Source organism: Hyperolius riggenbachi, chromosome 9 (genome assembly GCF_040937935.1).
Source record: "Hyperolius riggenbachi isolate aHypRig1 chromosome 9, aHypRig1.pri, whole genome shotgun sequence".
Taxonomy (NCBI): Eukaryota; Metazoa; Chordata; class Amphibia; order Anura; family Hyperoliidae; genus Hyperolius; species Hyperolius riggenbachi.
The window spans coordinates 116098344-116115544 of record NC_090654.1 but is presented as its reverse complement, the minus strand read 5'-3'; the positions used below and the strand labels follow the sequence as shown (position 1 = coordinate 116115544).

At 41.9% G+C, this 17201-nt stretch overlaps 1 protein-coding gene across 3 annotated transcripts in view; it reads left to right on the top strand.

Annotated features, from left to right (window-relative positions):
- Positions 1–17201, top strand: part of LOC137532644 (protein-L-isoaspartate(D-aspartate) O-methyltransferase-like) — a 100376-nt gene that overhangs the window by 14825 nt on the left and 68350 nt on the right. The window contains exon 1 of one of the 3 annotated variants that reach the window (XM_068253387.1): positions 7372–7399. The exons of 1 other annotated variant lie outside the window; for it this stretch is intronic. The gene's annotated coding sequence lies outside the window, so the exon portion shown is untranslated. Of the gene's footprint in view, positions 1–7371; positions 7400–7426; positions 7502–17201 lie in introns of those variants that run through there. One more of the 3 variants, XM_068253388.1, reaches the window with a different exon arrangement.

The window sequence follows — 17201 nt, the reverse complement described above, 5'->3', positions numbered from 1 at the left end:
ATGTATGAGATGTAGTGCATATATACATTACCTGTCCTGTAGCAGCTTCCGCACTGTGTCCATCCATCTCGCCGGGTAACAGCCGCATACATGCTAGCGGCGCATAGCCTCTGACGTCAGACGCTATGCGCCGCCGGCGTGTATGCGGAACCCGGCGAAATGGACGGAAACCGCGTGAAGGCTGACACCGGACAGGTAATGTATAAATGCACTACACTACATACATTTATTCATTGCGGCGGGGCTTTTGTTGCCCGTCGCTCATTCGCAATTCGGCCGCCATACCGCCGTGCACCTGACCAACCAACTTCGGCCCAACATCTTCCAGCATGCGCGATCGACCGTGCGGCCAATTTCTGTCCCGAAATTGGTCGCTTTGTCGGTCATACACTTGGCAGCACCAATTTTCATCCAATTCAATTATAATAATCGAATTGGATGGTCGGTTGGTTGGTTGGCTAGTGCATGGCCCCGTTTTGAGGAGTTTACACAGTGGTATAAGTCTGTTATCTAAGTAACGTTTGCTGTGGCAGGGACAGGAATCTGTAAAATAAGTAGTAAATTACTGAGATGGATTAAAAACAGAAAAAGGCAGAAGTAATATCACTTTCTGCATCGCAGGGAAAAAGAAAAATGGAAACCAGCAGAAATATTCTATTCTCTTTTCATATCACATTTCTCTTAGCTCTGACACTGAACACTAAAAATAACTCGGCCCCCCTACAACATCGCAAAGGCTGAGTGAGCCTCAGTGAACTTTTGACTTTTATAAAAATGTAAATATATCTAACTATAAAAGATAGAAAGATGATTTTTACAGTACAAATGAGCACATACACAGCACTACCCATGCATATCAGTTTTTATGTCTGTAGGTTGTTGTATGAGTGCTAAGGCCCAGTGCACATCGAGCGGATTTGGATGTGATCTGACGGCCGCATCCACCTGTAAATCCGCTTGGCTAATGTATTTCAATGGGCTGGTGCACACCAGAGCGGTAGGCGTTTTGCAGAAACGCATACTCCCGGACTACAGCATTTTTTGGGATTTCGGAGGCGTTTCTGCCTCCAATGTTAAGTATAGGAAAAACGCCAGATCAGAGCGGTTTTCCAGGCGTTTTTGTTACAGTAGCTGTTCAGTAACAGCTTTACTGTAACAATATCTGTAATCTGCTACACAAAAAAAGCTACACAAATCCACAAAACGCTTGCAACACGCTTCATAATAATAAGTAAAAACGCATCAAAATCTGCTAGCGTTTTGCGGATCTGCTAGCGGTTTTTGGTGTGCACTAGGCCTGAGGAAACACTAGGCTTCACACAGCCTAGTGTTTCCTATTCCTGCTATACTTTATCAAATGAACAGGTATCAGTACTGGTGACATTTCAAACCACACATCAAGTATGTCTGTATTTTGTACTTGTGTTGAAGGATGTCCTGATTGTACTGTGTGTTGAACTACTCCTGTATCTATGCTCCCCACTGATGTCTGTTCCGTACTTTGTACATCGCTGTGGAAGATGCTATCGATTTATATAAATAAAAAATAACAATCTCTTCCACAGAACACACAGCTCTCAAGAGTAATGAGTTTGATGTCATGGAGGCCTGCGTAAAGCCTCAGAAAAGCAAACCTCCCTAGTAGGGATGGTCAATGAGAGGCAAACCATTTCAGCTTGCATCCAAATTGTATGCAGATTGGAAGTGCAGTCAGATGCAGCATGAAGTAAATATGATCGGCTCAGTTACAACACACATACAATTTGCATGCAAGCTCCAATTATTTTCATTCTATTGACCATCTCTGCTCTATTAAATGAGAGCTAATAAATGGGCTGGTCAATTTTCAGGCATGTTCTACAGCTGAGTTCATAGTTGTCATCTCTTCATGATGTCACACATTATACAGTAGGCTTGGCAAGTGACTGACTTGAGAATCAGGATGGAGGGGTGTCACACGCCCCCTGGTCGCCAGATCGCACAAGGCCTTCCAATCGGTTTCAGCACACAGACCATCCAATCTCGTGGACGCAATCGGTGTGTGGAAACCGCTGGAATTCGTCTGCAGACAGACTAGAAGGAGGCGTGCAAACTATAAAACACAAAATACTAGGCTGCCACCATCTCTTTTTAAGTGGGAAAGAGAAGCCTACTCTGACTGATTCTAATGATGACCTGTAAATAAAAATTACACAGGCTATTCTGCATAATAACAACATTTCTCGGTAGTGAATCTTCAGAAAGCGCGGATGCGTTCTGATTGGCTGAAACAGGGTGTAGCTAGGCAACAAATGAATTCAGGTCTTTTATTATAAATGCAATATACAATAATTAATATATACAGAAAATTGTTAAAAGTAACAATTATAGAGACAAGAGTAGCTCAATGCAAAAATAAAAAAAGGGAAAAAACCAAGCGAAACAGTATACTTAGAGTTCAGGTGGAAATGTCCTTTTTGTGGAAGAAATGGCTAAGTCCTCGATTTCAGAGTCAGGGGACTCAGCATCAAAGTCCAAACAAGATGGATGCCAGCATATCCTCAAGCTGGCAATATGTAATCCGGATGATGTTCAAGTTGGAGAACCTGGAGCTTGGGTGCACTGCTCTGGTTATACTCCTGGCACAGGAGGGTGGGAACCACACACCCCTTGGAATCTGAGATGAGCCACCCCCCTTCTCATGGAGACAGAGCCCATATATAGTTTAGATCTGGTTTTCTATCTCCCAGATCTGCACATGTCAGGGCAGATTTAATAACATTTTCAGGTCAGTCAGGATTTATCCAGAACAATGATACCAAACAAGGTAAGCGGGTTACTTTGCACCTGTCTTACTTTTGGTCTATACGTATTGTTCTGGAATCTTCTCAGTACCAGTGCCAGGTAAGGTCCGACACACTCTGCGAGTTTGAAGGGCCTGGCAGCTTTGCAACATAGGAAATATGAGAAATCTAGCAGTTTATGGATTATCTTATAAATAACAGTTCACTAGGAGTTTATAGTTCCCAGCTGGAGAAATTTGTTTTCCTTTGAACTCCTCAGCTCAGGGCCTACGTGACAATTCCTGCCGGGGATGGTCCCGCTTCGGCTTCACCAGGACTCTCTTTGAGGTTCTGTCATCTTAGAAGTGCGGAGACCTGATTGGTGAGCACTAAGCTGGCTCCATATTCTGTATCAAGCCTATTTAACCCACTCTCGCCTATTCAGTTCCCATACATCCCCAAATTGCCCTAGGCGTGGAATGGTAGACCCCTACTTTTGGTCTCTAATATAGGAATGCTCACCAATACTGAAGTTATGGAAACAAGTTCAACATTTTTTGTATGACAGCCTGTATTAAAAAAACAAAGGATGTTCCAACGATGTAGCACCGAAGATAGAGAAAAGGAAGCCTTTTTCTTCAAGGAGGTGGAACTATGTGCCAGAGCCTAGCTGAAATGGGACTCTTATAAGACACAATGGGCTCAATTCTGGTAGCTATGTGAGGTAAATATTTTTTTGTAGGTAAAATACCTCATGAGGTATTTTCCTCTTCTTTTATCAATTCTGAAAGATTTTTCTCCATTTCCAAACATGAGGTAAATGCATGCGCTTTGAGTCCGCAGGGAGAAAAGCGCAATATAAATGTCATTTGTCTTGTCTTGTCATAGAGTGAGATAAAACATGAGGTATTTCAGTGGTAAGCCTGCAGCAAATAAGTAAGTCTTTAATTGTCTTCCATAAGTTAGGATAGTCATTGGAAGATTTTTTTTTTCTTTTTGAGGAGGGAAGGTGTCAAAATCCAGCTCATTTACCTTTAGAGGCTGGGGGGAGGGGGGGGAGCACTTTTAGAGGCTGGGGGAGGGGTCAGCACTTTTAGAGACTGGGGGTATGAGTACTTTTAGAGGCTGGGGGTCTGGAGGGGGGATAACAGCACTTTTACTTTTAGAGGCTGCTGGGTGGCCTCGGAGCACTTTTTACCAGAGGGGGGGGGGGGGGGGGAATCGGTGTTTGCCGCAGTTTTACTTAATTTAAAAAAAAAAAAGGCTGTGGGTTGGAGCATTTTTCCTTTTTTTTTTTTTTCAACCTGAGGTTGGGGAATGGCAATGTTGAGGGGGGGGGGGGGGGGGGGGGGCAGGTGAAGGATTGTACAGGGTTTGGAGCACTTTTTCTTTTTTAAAACAAAATGGAAGCTGGGGGGGGGGGTCCTTGGTCAGATCACTTTCACTTATGTCAGCAAAATATGGGGGCCCTGAACAGAGAACAAGCTGAAAAGGCTCCATGTTATGTGTCAGATTTCACAATTCTGTCACAGCACTACATTTATCATGTGGTAGAGGTAGGTCTAATTATGTGAGGTAAAAGACATGCAAACACGCACCTTATTACACTTCAGAATTCAAGTGTGAGGTATTTCACTACTAAATACCACACATTTTTAGTAGAAAATTACCACATGAATTACCTCATGAAATTACATGAGGTAAAACTTTACTTAAACTACCAGAATTCAAAAGTTTATTTTCCTCATGAGGTAAATCAAATTCCATGAGGTAATTATCTACTAAACGCTACCAGAATTGAGCCCAATGTCCCGGGGCATTATAACTCTACATCATTACAGTATCTCTCTTTTTTTTTTTTTTACATTCTACATGGAACTAAAACTGGATTCTAGGGATGAGCTTCGGATGAAATCTGAATGAGTTTCTTTCAGATTTCATCCTCCTAATTAGTGCAGCTCAACAGGTGTGTGTGTGTGGGGGGGGGGGGGGGGTTAAACTTACCCATCAGCCTTATTCTTTAACCTGTCCCACGCTGCGTTACCAGCCACGGTCACGTGACTACAAACACTTCCTCCTTCCAGGTTGAAGGAGGAAGCGTAGTAGTCACGTGGCGCAGCTTGGAATGCAGCGTGGGACGCGCCATGGGATTTCATCCGAATTTGATCCGGAGTTTATCACTGCTGGACTCTGGCTACAAATCTAGTCAATGGTGATGTATGCTAGCAAGCTATTGTTCTGTAAGAGATTCTATTGAGGTGTATGAACAAGGTCACATGGAACAGTAACAGAGACACACTGGCCCTTATTCATTTCACTTTCTCCTAGGTGAAATTTTCACTCCTTTTCAATAAAATACCTTTCATACTACCAGCAAGCATGGAAATATTCAGAATAATTTTGACAGTACTTTATCACGTACTAGTTGAAACTTTTTCAACTTAAAGTGCTGATAAGTTATTTTAAACAGAAAATAAAGAATCATCTCCTTGGAGAAAACTTGGGAGGAAAAGTTAATTGAATAAGGGCAACTGTATCTTCCAATTATTTCTCCACATAATCACCTCCTTATTTAACATCCCTGGCGGTAACCGCTGGGAGCTCAATGCAGAGTATAGCGCTTAGCGGGCATTTTTTACTCAACTCCCGGGGGATCCAGATGTCGGCAGCTATTCTCCTTCCTGTCCTCCGAGGCTCTGAATCACTCTGGTGAGATCACCGTCAGTGATCTTACTACAGAGTTAGAGCGCCAACCGGAGGACGGAGGGAAAATTGCAGCGCTAGAGCCCAGGGACGTAAGTACAGGGGTTGCTGCAGGCATTCTGACAATAGGATATTTTTTTTTTTAGGGTCTGAAACGTGCTGAAAAGACGCTAAATATCTGGAAATAATCATACTGCCAGGGAGGTAAAGAATTTATCAGGTTTACAAGATTTTCAATACCTTTGTTGTAGTAGCATCACTATGGGTAGGAGGAATTGAGTGGGCAGAGCTTCATGTCAATGCTGCTGGACAAACATTTACTTGAGTTCTGCAGTCATGTGACTAGTGCTGCAGGGAGAAAAGAGGTTAACCTGACAGATGCAAGTTAAATTACACAGAAAGAATACCTTGCCTAAAAGCATACGGCTTATACTTTCTGAATGACCCTCCTACTTTCAATTGCTGTACAAGAACAGTCACTACACATGCCTGATAGTATTTGCAATAGACTGACTGTAACTTTAATGCACTTTCAAGACTTCTAGTAAAATCTTGATTTAATTAAAAAAAAAAAAAATCAGAGCTGCAGGGAGACTGGACTTTTTAGCACACAGGCCTCAATTCACGGAGCATTATCAAACGTTTATCAAACACTTTATCAAACGTTTGATAATTTACCTCATGGGTAAAATCTCATTTTAAATTCACTAAGGTGTTATATATTTATCGAATGTTTTACCGATAAAACGTTCAACAAATATATAACATCTTAGTGAGATTTTACCCATGAGGTAAATTATCAAACGTTTGATAAAATGTTTGATAAACGTTTGATAATGCTCCGTGAATTGAGGCCACTAAGGTGTTATATATGTATCAAATGTTTTACCGATAAATGTTCAACAAATCTATAACACCTTAGTGAATTCAAAATGAGATTTTACCCATGAGGTAAATTATCAAACGTTTGATAAAGTGTTTGATAAACATTTGATAATGCTCCGTGAATTGAGGCCTTAGTTATAAACCTTTACAGTGAAGAAAATGAAAAAGTAATACAGACAAGTTCTAAGTAGGATTCATAGTATATGTATACAGGCTTTTCTTGTCATACACCATGGGTTGATTCCACTTGTCCAGCCTTGAGCCCCTGCGGGTCCAATCACTTTAAGGCCCCATTCACCATTTTTCCGGCGATTTCAGCAAAATGCTCAAACGCTAGCGCTTTTGAAAGCGCTAGTGTAATAAAACCCTATGGGCCCGTTCTTATTTGTGCGATTTGCACTAATTGCCGCAAATCGCCCAAAAACGCGAAACGCAAATGCACAGCCAGCACCATTTTCAGGTGATTTCCCGGCGATCGCGTTTCATTTCTATAGAAGCGCTAAACGCGACCGCAGAGAAGTCGCTGCACTGTCCAGTGATTTTTTTTTTTTTTCAAATGTGAAATCGCGGAAAAATCACTCCCGCAAAACGCCGGCAAAAATCGCTGCGTTTTGCGCTTCTGAGTGTGAATGGGGCTTAAAGGACATTATCCCCGCACTTTGGCCCAATAGGCTGCCTGTCACTTGACAGGAAACTTGACAGGCAGCCTATTGGGCCAATCAAAGTGCAGGGATAATGTCCTTTAAAGTGATTGGACCCGCAGGAACTCAGGGAAGTGGAGCTCTCGTCATTGCCAATTAGCAGGCATAAGTTCATAGCGCTCGCTATGCTACTCTGATAAGGCGCGCTATTTGTTATAGTGACTCAACCCCAATGTCACTTCAGGTACAGGTGTTTTCTTCATAAATTTGAAATGTAATACCTCCTATACATGAAATGTAACCGACTGTGCAATTGTATTTTATATAGCTAACTAAATGTTGTACTTTTATTTTTACACATGCTGGCGATGATGCAATCAAAGAGGATCTCACCATAAGGTGAAAGAAGTGCGTTGCTTTTTTTCTGTGTGGCTGTCATTGTTTACATATACGGTTGTGCAGTACTTCTGATGCCTTCTCCATGTGGATAGGTCTCATTGGTAACTAGTGGTAAGCCAAAAAATTCTCCTGATAAGCTTCATCACACAGTGTAACGGTTGGTGTCAGCACACAGAGAGAATCTGATTATTGATGATCTGCAGAATCGTCAATAATACAGATGTGTACTTGATTATGGATGATCTGCAGAATCACCAATAATACAAGTATGACTAACCTCTGGACACCTAATGAAGTGTAAGTGTTTGGTGCAACTGTAGGCTATCTCCCGTGAGGCGGGAGACACAGGCAGCTCGGCCAGAAACCACCTGAGGGGCAGGTGGCCCTCGGCTGTGCAGGGACTATCTCCTTGAGAGAGGGAATAGAGAGAACCTGGCAACCAGTGATACTTGGTGATCAGATAATAGACTGTACTGCAGCCAGGGGACTTCAGAGGAGTAGAGGCCACTGGCTGCTAGCAGGCCGGACTCTCTGAGGAGCAGGAGTCCTAACAGCTAACTGACACTTGGTGGAATAGTGTCACAGCTAGTACAGATAGACTGAGCACTCAAGGGATGAGTGACAGCCTGGAGGGTCGGGCAGGCCAGGTTGGCAACACACGAGCAGATAAGGTACAGAGACAGAAGGCTGATTCGGTAACCGGGTACAGGCAGGGTTTGGCAACAGGTAGGCAGATATGCAGAGGTAGGAGAAGGAGCAGGAATGATCGGCACTGCAATGTACATTTATTCTTCAAAAAGTGAGGCACAGTCCGAATGCATAAATACAAAACAGTTGTGCAGCATACATGGACATACCGGTGCTCAGAGGTGTGATGGTGACGGTGGGTGCTGGGCACTGCTCGCCTGACGGCCGTTTCGCGCTGTAACGCGCCTCCGTATCTTGCTCTTCTTGCCTGTTCGCCCCTGCTACTGAATAGCCTGAATTCAATACCAACATATAAATATACTATAACGATGAAAATCGCAGTGATTTATCCGTAATTTTAATGAAAGTGAATGGGAGCGATTATTTTTTTTAAAAGCCCTAATCAATTGCAAAACTCTGAGAAAAGCGCTTCTAGTGGGAATGGGCCCTAAAAGAGTTCTACGCAGCAGAAGACTACAGCAGAGGCAAGGGTCAGTTTCCTAGAAGGAGTGACCTGTACTCTGTACCCAGCATAGTAACACGAAGCTGCTCCTGCACAGAGGGAAAAAGCAGTGCGCGTGCGTCTCCGTGCTACTGCACAGACACCTTGTAGCCAGGCTCTTGCAGTGAGAGGAATGCGGCCGCTAAAGCAAATTGGACAAGCTCCTTTTGGATTTGCTTAGAAGGTCCTAGTGCTGGATCTGTTGGGTTGAGGATGATGGGGGAAGCCTCAGGAATATCCAGAGGCTTCCCTCTTGCAAGGTAAGTATCCAAATTTTCTTCAAAATTTAGTTTCAGGTTTACTTGAAAGAAACCCATGGATGTTGCCATTTCAGACCACCTTCTGAAAATGTACGTGATTAAAAATGTTCTAAAATATCAGCCGCTAATGGCAACTCTTCATTTTTCTCTCATGCGTTTCCTCATGCAAAAGTGTTTTCTAATTCTGGTGATTCAGATCTCAGTCAGAATGATCCCTTGTTCCAGTAAGTTGCCACTTTACATGAATGGCTGCCCAAGGGAGAACTAACAAAAACATCTGCAGTGCCCATTTTAACATAAAGAGAAAATATCGATCTTGTGTAAAGAATATTGTCTGACACCGTTAACATTTTAAAAGTACCCAATACAAGCAGTCCCGTGGGCTCAGAGTGCTATTCCAGTGTTAGTAGATTTACTGTAATATACATATCACTCCACTAAAGACATGAAATCTGTTCAGTTTCAATATGACATTTGATGCCTTCTTTTATTAATCTCTATATAAAGGTCACATTGTATAACTTTGAGCAGCCTGTAGAAATTATAAGAGAAGAGCAGGCTGAGTGTCGGGCCCCAGGAGGATGTTAAGCCATTTTGAGCTTGTTTATGTGTACATCTCTCTTGGGGCCCCTCTGATTTTTCTTAGTGTGAAAGATTACAGAGGACATTATTGCCAGATTATGTGTGGAATGTATATGCTGCCGCTGTTGCCTTCCTTTTCACAAGGTTAATCTTATGATTGTGCCTCCATCATGAAATGAGATAAGTAGTCCTTCCTGAACGACATGTAAGACATTTCTTGCATTTTTTTTTGTTTGTTTTTGTCATGTAGTATTTAACCATTTATGCCGCCCTGACGTGAAGCTCACGTCCGGGCGGCTGCTCTGCTGCGGTGCCGCGCTTTGGCAAGCCCCCCTGCTGTCCCCCGGTAGCCCTAGAATCAGTGAACGGGAACATGTTTCCCGATCACCGATCCATGTCCCCAGCAGAAAAACCGAAGCGCTCTTACAAGAGGCTTCAGTCTTTCTGCACGTACAATTTTCCGCCTCCCCCTTGTGCTTCCGGATAGCGAGAAGCACAAGAAGGTAAAAAAAAACTCAAGGTGGCCATCTTGTGGCCAAACAGTAAAATTACATCTACATATTTTTTACATTACAATTTACACATAATAACATTAACCTATTTTAGTTCCTGGACGTAGTTTCTACGTCCAGGAACCATGCGCGCTCCCGCGGCCGATCCTGCGCATGCACGCGTGCTCCCGGCCCGCGGTTCGTTAGCCAGGCAATCAGTGAATCGGACTATGGTGCCCGATCACTGATTCCTCTCCCCCGCTGAAAAAGCGACAGCTTCTCTCGGAAGCTGCGCTTTTTCTGGCTGTTGCCTCCCCCATGCGTCTCTCTAAGCGTATGTTACGCTTAGAGTGACGTCATGTAAACAAACTCATGGCCGCATCTTGTGGCCAAAAAGTAAAACTACAACTAAAAGTAAAAAAAATAAAACTAAACACACATTTACATTATAAAACCATTGTTTACATCCCACCCTCCCAAAAATACCCAAATAAAATGTTTAATAAAAAAAAACAAAAAACATTACAATAAAAAAACAAAAAAACATGAAATATTTCCCTAAGGGTCTAAACTTTTTAAATATCAATTTAAAGATGAAATATTTCTGTATTTTTTTTATTTTAAACTTGTAAATAGTGATAGATGGAAAACGGAAAAAATGCACCTTTATTTCCAAATAAAATATTGTCGCCATACATTGTGATAGGGACATAATTTTAACGGTGTAATAACCGGGACATATGGGCAAATACAATACGTGAGTTCTAAGGAGGCATGTATTATTTTTTAAAACTATAATGGCTGAAAACTGAGAAATAATGAATTTTTTTCCGTTTTTTTCTTATTCTTCCTGTTAAAATGCATTTACGGTAAAGTGGCTCTTAGCAAAATGTACCCCCCAAAGAAAGCCTAATTGGTGGCGAAAAAAACAAGATATAGATCAGTTCATTGTGATAAGTAGTGATAAAGTTATAGGCTAATCAATGGGAGGTGAACATTGCTCAAGTGAAAACGACGGAACGCGAATGGGTTAAAAATTAACTGTTTATTTCCCACACCAAAATATTACTCAAATAAAAAATTTTTATGGAAAAAAAAATTACAATAAAAAAAAAAAGACATAAATAGTTACCTAAGGGTCTGAACTTTTTAAATATGCATTTGAAGAGGGTATACTAGAAAGATCTCTGTAAATGGACAATTGTGTGTTAAAAAAAAAATTAAAAAATTGTCATTTACAGAGATATTTCTCCCACCCAGCATGGGTATGTGTAAAAATACACCCCAAAACACATTATACTACTTCTCCTGAGTACGGCAATACCACATGTGTGGCACTTTTTTGCAGCCTAACTGCGCTAAGGGGCCCAAAGTCCAATGAGCACCTTTAGGCTTTACATGGGTGCTTACAAATTAGCACCCCCCAAAATGCGAGGACAGTAAACACACCCCACAAATGACCCCATTTTGGAAAGTAGACACTTCAAGGTATTCAGAGAGGGGCATGATGAGTCCGTGGCAGATTTCATTTTTTTTTTTTGTCGCAAGTTAGAAGAAATGGAAACTTTTTTTTTTTTTTTTGGTCACAAAGTGTCATTTTCCGCTTACTTGTGACAAAAAAGAATATCTTCTATGAACTCACTATGCCTCTCAGTGAATACTTTGGGATGTCTTCTTTCCAAAATGGGGTCATTTGGGGGGTATTTATACTATCCTGGAATTCTAGCCCCTCATGAAACATGACAGGGGGTCAGAAAAGTCATAGATGCTTGAAAATGGGAAAATTCACTTTTTGCAACATAGTTTGTAAACGCTATAACTTTTACCCAAACCAATAAATATACACTGAATGGGTTTTTTTTTATCCAAAACCCATTTTTCGCGCTGCATGTATACAGAAATTTTACTTTATTTGAAAAATGTCAGCACAGAAAGTTAAAAAAATCATTTTTTTGCCAAAATTCATGTCTTTTTTGATGAATATAATAAAAAGTAAAAATCGCAGGAGCAATCAAATAGCACCAAAAGAAAGCTTTATTAGTGACAAGAAAAGGAGCCAAAATTCATTTAGGTGGTAGGTTGTATGAGCGAGCAATAAACCGTGAAAGCTGCAGTGGTCTGAATGGAAAAAAAGTGGCCGGTCCTTAAGAGGTAGAAAGCCCTAGGTCCTCAAGTGGTTAATATTGAAACCAGTTGCGATTGGATCTTTGGAAAAAAAAAAATCTACTGCACTGATTGATAATAATGCTAACATTTGTATAGCGCCTTTTTCCTGTCAAACTCAAAGCCCCTGAGAGAAGCAGCCACTAAAGGAGTCTTTCCCATGGACTCCATAATGAATAGGTAATTGCTTACTGAACAGAAACCGGCAAGATTTGAACCCTGGAATCCTATGTAACCAGTACACCACCTTCAGCCACATGCCGCATACAAGTGACAGTCAGAGACTTCACCATGTCATCTGTCTATCTGAGAGTACTGACTGGGTAGTGTACTGGTTAAGTAAGCCAGCACCTATTCAGTAAGGAGACCTTGGGCAAGGCTCCATAGCACTGCTACTGCCTAAGGAGCATGTCCCTAGTGGCTGCAGCTCTGGCGCTTTGAGTCCACCAGGAGAAAAAGTGCAATGTAAATGTTCTGTATCTTGTCTTGAATTTAGCCTGTTATAATCTTCAGGATAAAAAGTAGACTGCACGGTCTCCCATTTCAGCCCGCGGGGATTTTACATTATTTTAATTGGAGTTCCTCTTTAAAGTGGACCCAAATTAAAAATTCAAGATTTCAGAAATAAAATCTTTTTTCTAAATTATAATGATAAATAGCAGCCTTTTTTTCAGCTGCATGATGACAAATATAAAATATCTTACATTTATTGGAGGAACGCCTCCCTTCCTTTCAAATTGCTGGGATTTTTCCAAACTGGTGGAGGAGATTAAAAACAAAACACAGGCTGCTACTAATGATGTCACAGGGGAGGTGTTCTCAGCTTGTGTGAGATTTCACATAGACGATGCCCCTGTGAGGGAGGGCAGCTGATGACAAACACACCCCTGATCTAAAACCTCCTACTAAGCTCAGAAGTAATGGCTGCCACCTGTATAACCCTAGTAATGAAATGAGAAGGGTGAAAAGTATGCACTGAAATGCTCATAGGCTTAAAGGAGTGTTTATTTATCTTTGTATGTGTCAGAGTGGTGCAACTAAATATTTTGAATTAAAAAACAATGTTTGGTTTGGGTCCGCTTTAAGGACAGCTATTGATAAAAAAACAACTTTTTTAACCATTTCAGCCCACGGGGATTTTTCACCTTGTGCATCAGAGCAATTTTCACCTCCCATTCATTCGCTAATAACTTTATCACTTCTTAAAGGGAACCTTAACCGGCAAGGAAAAAAAAATTCACTTACCTGGGGGCTTTCCCAAGCCTCCTGCAGCCGTCCTGTGCCCGCGCCGGTCCTTCGGTGCCCTCCGGTCTCCCTCCGCCGCTAAGTTTCGTTTTCGGACGACTGCCAGTCGTCCTCGGGCAAAGCGTCATCTTCTTCCGGATTCCCCGTCGTAAAGAGCCGTAAAGCACGTCCGCATGACGCCAAACGCGTCATGCGGACGCGCTTTACGGCTCTTTACGACGGGGAATGCGGAAGAAGATGACGCTTTGCCCGAGGACGACTGGCAGTCGTCCGAAAACGAAACTTAGCGGCGCAGAGAGACCGGAGGGCACCGAAGGACCGGCGTGGGCACAGGACGGCTGCAGGAGGCTTGGGAAAGCCCCCAGGTAAGTGAATTTTTTTTCCCCGCCGGTTAAGGTTCCCTTTAACACAATTTATTGATCTATGTCTTGTTTTTCCGCCACTAATTAGGCTTTCTTTGGGTGGTACATTTTGCAAAGAATTATTTTTTTATAAATGCATTTTAACGGGGTTAATAAGAATAAAATGGAAAAAATTTATTATTTCTCAGTTTTCGTTTATTATAGCTCTAAAGTAATCCACGCTACCATAATTAAAACCTATGTATTTTATTTGTCCGTTTGTCTCGGTTATGACACCATTTCAATTTTGTCCCTATCACAATGTATGGTGCCAATATTTTATTTGGCAATAAAGGTTCATTTTTTCCGTTTTGCGCCCATCACTATTTACAAGCTTATAATTTAAAAAATGTTCGTAGTATACCCTCTTCAAATGCATATTTAAAAAGTTCAGACCCTTAGGTAACTATTTATGTCTTCTTTTTTTTTATTGTAATTTTTTTTTTCCATAAAATTTTTTTATTTGAGTAATATTTTGGTGTGGGAAATAAACAGTTAATTTTTAACCCATTCGCGTTCCGTCGTTTTCACTTGAGCAATGTTCACCTCCCATTGATTAGCCTATAACTTTATCACTACTTATCACAATGAACTGATCTATATCTTGTTTTTTCCGCCACCAATTAGGCTTTCTTTGGGGGGTACATTTTGCTAAGAGCCACTTTACCGTAAATGCATTTTAACAGGAAGAATAAGAAAAAAACGGGAAAAAAATCATTATTTCTCAGTTTTCAGCCATTATAGTTTTAAAAAATAATACATGCCTCCTTAAAACTCACGTATTGTATTTGCCCATATGTCCCGGTTATTACACCGTTAAAATTATGTCCCTATCACAATGTATGGCGACAATATTTTATTTGGAAATAAAGGTGCATTTTTTCCGTTTTCCATCTATCACTATTTACAAGTTTAAAATAAAAAAAATACAGAAATATTTCATCTTTAAATTGATATTTAAAAAGTTTAGACCCTTAGGGAAATATTTCATGTTTTTTTGTTTTTTTATTGTAATGTTTTTTGTTTTTTTTAATTAAACATTTTATTTGGGTGTTTTTGGGAGGGTGGGATGTAAACAATGGTTTTATAATGTAAATGTGTGTTTAGTTTTATTTTTTTTACTTTTAGTTGTAGTTTTACTTTTTGGCCACAAGATGCGGCCATGAGTTTGTTTACATGACGTTACTCTAAGCGTAACATACGCTTAGAGAGACGCATGGGGGAGGCAACAGCCAGAAAAAGCGCAGCTTCCGAGAGAAGCTGTCGCTTTTTCAGCGGGGGAGAGGAATCAGTGATCGGGCACCATAGCCCGATTCACTGATTGCCTGGCTAACGAACCGCAGGCCGGGAGCACGCGTGCATGCGCAGGATCGGCTGCGGGAGCGCGCATGGTTCCTGGACGTAGAAACTACGTCCAGGAACTAAAATAGGTTAATGTTATTATGTGTATGTAATGTATATGTAGATGTAATTTTACTGTTTGGTCACAAGATGGCCACCTTGAGTTTTTTTTTACCTTCTTGTGCTTCTCGCTATCCGGAAGCACAAGGGGGAGGCGGAAAATTGTACGTGCAGAAAGACTGAAGCCTCTTGTAAGAGCGCTTCAGTTTTTCTGCTGGGGACATGGATCGGTGAGTTTTTTTTTTTTTTTAAAATGCCAGGGCAGTATAGGAACCCCACTAATGACCCCATTTTAGAAAGAAGACACCCCAAGGTATTCCGTTAGGAGTATGGTGAGTTCATAGAAGTTTGTATTTTTTTTTGTCACAAGTTAGCGGAAATTGATTTTAATTGTTTTTTTTCACAAAGTGTCATTTTCCGCTAACTTGTGACAAAAAATAAAATCTTCTATGAACTCACCATACTCCTAACGGAATACGTTTGGGTGTCTTCTTTCTAGAATGGGGTCATTTGTGGGGTTCCTATACTGCCCTGGCATTTTAGGGGCCCTAAACCGTGAGGAGTAGTCTTGAAACAAAAATGACCTGTGAAATCCTAAAGGTACTCATTGGACTTTGGGCCCCTTAGCGCAGTTAGGCTGCAAAAAAGTGCCAATCATGTGGTATCGCCGTACTCGGGAGATGTAGTATAATGTGTTTTGGGGTGTATTTTTACACATACCCATGCTGGGTGGGAGAAATACCTCTGTAAATGACAATTGTTTGATTTTTTTTACACACAATTGTCCATTTACAGAGAGATTTCTCCCACCCAGCATGGGTATGTGTAAAAATACACCCCAAAACACATTATACTACTTCTCCTGAGTACGGCGATACCACATGTGTGACACTTTTTTGCAGCCTAGGTGCGCTAAGGGGCCCAGCGTCCTAATCACAGGTCATTTTGAGGCATTTGTTTTCTAGACTACTCCTCACGGTTTAGGGCCCCTAAAATGCCAGGGCAGTATAGGAACCCCACAAGTGACCCCATTTTAGAAAGAAGACACCCCAAGGTATTCCGTTAGGTGTATGGCGAGTTTATAGAATAGAAGATTTTATTTTTTGTCACAAGTTAGTGAAAAATGACACTTTGTGAAAAAAAAAAATCAATTTCCGCTAACTTTGGACAAAAAATAAAATCTTCTATGAACTCGTCATACACCTAACAGAATACATTGGGGTATCTTTTTTCTAAAATGGGGTCAGTTTCTGGGGTTCCTATACCGCCCTGGCATTTTACGGGCCTAAAACCGTGAGTAGTCTGGAAACCAAATGTCTCAAAATGACTGTTCAGGGGTATAAGCATCTGCAAATTTTGATGACAGGTGGTCTATGAGGGGGCGAATTTTGTGGAACCGGTCATATGCAGGGTGGCCTTTTAGATGACAGGTTGTATTGGGCCTGATCTGATGGATAGGAGTGCTAGGGGGTGACAGGAGGTGATTGATGGGTGTCTCAGGGGGTGGTTAGAGGGGAAAATAGATGCAATCAATGCACTGGGGAGGTGATCGGAAGGGGGTCTGAGGGGGATCTGAGGGTTTGGCCGAGTGATCAGGAGCCCACACAGGGCAAATTAGGGCCTGATCTGATGGGTAGGTGTGCTAGGGGGTGACAGGAGGTGATTGATGGGTGTCTCAAGGTGTGATTAGAGGGGGGAATAGATGCAAGCAATGCACTGGCGAGGTGATCAGGGCTGGGGCCTGAGTGCATTCTGAGGGTGTGGGCGGGTGATTGAGTGCCCTAGGGGCAGATGGGGGTCTAATCTGATAGGTAGCAGTGACAGGGGGTGATTGATGGGTAATTAGTGGGTGTTTAGGGTAGAGAACAGATATAAACACTGCCCTTGGGAGGTGATCTGACGTCGGATCTGCGGGCGAACTATTGGTGTGGGTGGGTGATCAGATTGCCCGCAAGGGGCAGGTTAGGGGCTGATTGATGAGTGGCAGTGACGGGGTGATTGATGGGTGGCAGTGCCAGGGGGTGATTGATAGGTGGCAGTGACAGGGGGTGATTGATGGGTGATTGACAGGTAATCAGT